Raw genomic sequence first — 5,312 nt, 5'->3', positions numbered from 1 at the left:
TCCTTACCTCCCCTCGTAGTTGAGGGCAAGACTTTGGTCTTCGGATCCTTCAGATTCTTCATAGTGATCAGCAGATATAAATCCCAAGTAACTCAGAGAATATAGCAATACCTCCCCGGCAAAGGCGCCAGAAAAATGCTGGCGTCAGCTGTGCTTCCCTGGCAATGGCTCCAGAAAAGGGCTGATCCTGCAATCTCTAGCGTTAGCTAGACGAATGCTTATAACAACTAACCTTCTCCTGCAACGACACCAGAAGAATGCTCATAGCACTCCCCGGCAATGAAACTGGAAGAATGTTGTTGATGTCCCACGAGCGCGTGGGTTCGCAGCAGTTTTAGAGGGTAGAGTATTCGACCTAAATTTGTAGGTACGCCAGACAGGAGGTGAGAGTATACTCTGAAGTATTAGCAGCTGAATTTGTCAGATTCAACCACACCAGAAAGATTAGTATCTGCAAGCACAATAGTAACAGCGAAGTAGTAACAGAGAAGTAGCGGGTATCGGCAGTGTAACGAGCAATAGCAGTGGCAAGGAACAACAGTAGTCACAGTAGTAGCAAGTAGCAACAGTCGCAAGAGACAGTAGTAGCAACAGTAGCAGCAGAGCAAAACAAGTAACAACAGTAGCAACAGTAGCAGCAGCAGAGCAAGACAAGTAACATCAGTAGCAACAGTAGTAGCAGCACATCAAGACAAGTAACGGCAGTAGCAACAGTAGTAACAGCAGAGCAAGACAAGTAACAGCAGTAGCAACAGTAGTAGCAGCAGAGCAAGACAAGTAACGGCAGTAGCAACAGTAGGACAAACTCGTAGGCATTGGGTCGGTGATTTGTTTGGATGATATTCATCATGCAACAACTATAACACGGAGAGACAAGTGGCTAGCTCCCGTTCGTCAATGTGATGTAGGCATGCATTCCGTGTGTCGTCATACGTGCTTAGGGAAAAGAACTTGCATGATATCTATTGTCCATCCCTCCCGTGGCAGTGGGGTCCAAATGGAAACTACGGGATATTAAGGTTCTCCTTTTAATAAAGAACCGGACCAACGCATTAGCACTTGGTGAACACATGAACTCCTCAAACTATGGTCATCACCGGGAGTGGTTCCGGTTATTGTCACTCCGGGGTTGCCGGATCATAACACATAGTAGGTAACTACAACTTGCAAGATCGGATCCAAAACACACATATATTGGTGACAACATAATAATTTCAGATCTGAAATCATGGCACTCGGGCCCTAGTGACAAGCATTAAGCATGGCAAAGTAGTAGCAACATCAAATCGCAGAACATAGTGGATACTAGGGAACAATCCCCATCAAAACTAACTCGATTACATGATAGATCTCATCCTACTCATCACCGCCCAGCGAGCCTACGAATAGATTACTCACGAACGACGAAGAGCTTCATGGAATTGGAGATGGAAGAAGGTTGATGATGATGATGGCGACGATTTCCCCTCTTCGGAGCCCAAGACGGACTCCAGATTTGCCCTCCAGATGAAGAACATGTGGTGGTTGTGCCTCCGTATCGAAAACGCGACGAAAACTTCTCTTTTTATTTTTTCTGGGATGAAAGACAACTTATAGAGCTGGAGTTGGGGGCGGCAGAGGCCTGTGGGCCCCACAAGCTTGCCCAGCGCCACCGGGGGGGGGTGGCGGAGCAGGGGCTTGTGGCCCACCCCCTTAGGTGGATTCTGGCGCAGGTATTTTTGATATTTTCTAAAACTGCTCCTTGTAAATTTTCAAGACGTTTGGAGAACTTTGATTTCTGCACAAAAATAACACCAAGGCAATTCTGCTGAAAACAGCGTCAGTCCAGGTTAGTTCCATTCAAATCATGCAAATTATAGTCCAAAACAAGGGCAAAAGAGTTCGGAAAAGTAGATACGTTGGAGACGTATCAGAGCCCAGAAGCCCCCACTCCGCCACCAGGGGGGAGGCGGCGATAGGGAGGCTTGTGGCCTACCTGGCCGCCCCCCTGACCTAGGTCTTGCGCCTATACATTCCCAAATATTCCGCAAAAAATCAGGGGAGCCTCAAAAATACTTTTCCGCTGCCGCAAGCTTCCGTTTCCACAAGATCTCATTGGGAGACCCTTCCCGGCACCCTGCCGGAGGGGACTTTGGTGTTGGAGGGCTTCTTCTTCATCATCATCGCCCCTCCAATGACTCGTGAGTAGTTCACTTCAGACCTACGGGTCTGTAGTTAGTAGCTAGATGGCTTCTTCTCTCTCTTGGATCTTCAATACAAAGTTCTCCATGATATTCATGGAGATCTATCTGATGTAATCTTCTTTGGCGGTGTGTTTGCTGAGATCCGATGAATTGTGGACTTGTGATCAGATTATCTATGATATATATTTGAGTGTTTGCTGATTTCTTATATGCATGATTTGATATCCTTGTAAGTCTCTTCGAGTCTTGGGTTTTGTTTGGCCAACTAGATCTATGATTCTTGCAATGGGAGAAGTGCTTGGTTTTGGGTTCTGCCATGTGGTGACCTTTCCCAGTGACAGTAGGGGCAGCAAGGCACACATCAAGCAGTTGCCATCAAGGGTAAAAAGACGGGTTTTTATCATTGGTTTGAGATTATCCCTATACATCATGTCATCTTGCTTAATGAGTTACTCTGTTCTTATGGACTTAATACACTAGATGCATTCTGGATAGCGGTCGACGTGTGGAGTAATAGTAATAGATGCAGAAACTATCGGTCTACTTGTTTCAGACGTGATGCCTATAGAAATAATCATTGCATAGATATCGTCACGACTCTGCATAGTTCTATCAATTGCTTGACAGTAATTTGTTCACCCACGGTCTACTTGCTTTCATGAGAGAAGCTACTAGTAAACACTACGGCCCCCGGGTCTATTCACATCCATCGTTTACATCTCCGCTTTTACTTTGCTTTGTTACTTTGTTGCTTTCAGTTCTCACTTGGCAAACAATCTATAAGGGATTGACAACCCCTTCATAGCGTTGGGGTGCAAGCTTTTGTGTTTGTGCAGGATCTTGAGATACTCTTCCGCCGGATTGATACCTTGGTTCTCAAACTGAGGGAAATACTTACCGTCTCTGTGCTACATCACCCTTTCCGCTTCGAGGGAACACCAACGCAAGGCTCCAAGGCCACGGGGGAAATACTTTGCATACTTGCCTAGGAAGTCCCTTAAGGCGTAGCCGTAGCTGAAGGATTCCTGGTGCCGTCAACACAACTATTTCTGGCGCCGTTGCAAGGGATACACAGGAAAACATCAGAAGTATTTCTGGCGCCATTGCCGGGGAGGATAAATCAAGATCTATCCAAGTAGGTCTCACAAACTCTTCTCTTGCATTTACTTTTGTTGCCAGTTGCCTCTCGTTTTCCTCTCCCCCACTTCACATTTGCCGTTTTCATTCGCCTTTCGCCTTCGCCGTTTTCTTTTGCCTTTGCTGGTTTTCTTGCTTGCTTGTGTGCTTGTTTGGTTGTTGAAGTCATCATGTCTGAAAACACCAAACTTTGCGACTTCTCGAGCACTAATAATAATGATTTTATTAGTAATCCGATTGCTCCCGCCACTAGTGCGGAATCATATGAAATCAACGCAGCTTTGCTGAATCTTGTTATGAAAGAGAAATTCTCTGGCCTTCCTAGTGAAGATGCCACATCCCATCTCAATACCTTCATTGAGCTTTGTGATATGCAAAAGGAAAGAGATGTGGATAATGACGTGATTAAGTTGAAACTTTTTCCTTTCTCGTTACGAGATCGCGCAAAAACTTGGCTTTCTTCTTTGCCTAAAATTAGTATCAATTCTTGGGATAGGTGCAAAGATGCTTACATATCCAATTATTTTCCGCCGGCTAAGATCATCTCCTTACGTAACGATAACATGAATTTCAAGCAACTTGATCATGAACATGTTGCACAATCTTGGGAGAGGATGAAGCTTATGATTAGAAATTGTCCCGCTCATGGCTTGAGTTTGTGGATGATTATACAAATCTTTTACACTGGCTTGAATTTCGCTTCTCACAATATCTTGGACTCCGCCTCAGGTGGAACGTTCATGGAAATCACGTTAGGAGACGCTACAAAACTCCTAGACAATATCATGACCAACTACTCTCAGTGGCACACTAAAAGGTCGCGTGCTAGCAAAAAGGTGCACGCTATAGAAGAGATTAACTCGCTTAGTGCTAAGATGGACGAGTTGATGAATTTGGTTGCTAGTAGAAACGCTACTGTAGATCCTAATGACATGCCACTATCTTCTTTGATTGAGAGTAGCAACGCTAGTTTGGACGTGAATTTTGTTGGTAGGAACAATTTTGGCAACAACAATGCTTTTAGAGGAAACTATGTTCCTAGGCCTTTTCCTAGTAACTCCTCTAACAATTATGGCAATTCCTACGGCAACACTTATGGAAATCACAACAAATTACCCTCTGATCTAGAGAGTAACATCAAAGAGTTCATCAACTCTCAAAAGATTTTCAATGCGTCCATAGAGGAAAAACTACTCAAAATAGACGATTTGGCTAAGAGCGTTGATATGATGTCTTGTGATATTGATGCTTTGAAAGTTAGATGCGCTCCTCCGAAGACCAACTTGGATGAAACTTTGAAAGCTATGCGTATCTCCATGAAAGAGAGCAAAGAAAGAACCGCCCAAATTCGCGCTAGACATGAATGGTTTAAAAGGGTGCGTTCTAGTGATGCAAATCACGAAGATCTTAAAGTGCTTGGTGTGTCTCCTCTTGAATCTTTGTTTTCGCGTATCAAACCTACTTATGGAGGGGCTCGATATGAATCCACTTTGGTTGAAAAACGCCCCAATGATTCAGATTCCACCTATCTTGATGATAAAGGTGTGGAGAGTGGAGTAGAAGAATTCAAAATTTTGGGTGGTAATGAAACTCCCACTTTGGATTTCAAGAAATTCAATTATGATAATTCCACCTTGTTTGAATGCATTTCTTTGATGCAATCCATTGCAAACCCTCCACATGCTTATAGCCAAAGCAAAGCCTTTACCGCGCATATCGTAGATGCTATGATGAAATCTCTTGAAGAGAAGCTCGAACTAGAAGTCTCCATACCTAGAAAACTTCATGATGAGTGGGAACCTACTATCAAAATCAAGATCAAAAACTATGTGTGCAATGCTTTGTGTGATTTCGGTGCTAGTGTTTCCGCGATTCCAAAGTCTTTATTTGATATTCTTGGTTTTCATGAGATTGAAGAGTGTTCTCTTAATTTGCATCTTGCGGATTCTACTGTCAAGAAGCCCATGGGGAGGATCGATGATGTTCTTATTG

Source organism: Hordeum vulgare, chromosome 2H (assembly GCF_904849725.1).
Source record: "Hordeum vulgare subsp. vulgare chromosome 2H, MorexV3_pseudomolecules_assembly, whole genome shotgun sequence".
Classification (NCBI taxonomy): domain Eukaryota; kingdom Viridiplantae; phylum Streptophyta; class Magnoliopsida; order Poales; family Poaceae; genus Hordeum; species Hordeum vulgare.
Note: the sequence above shows the minus strand (reverse complement) of the source record.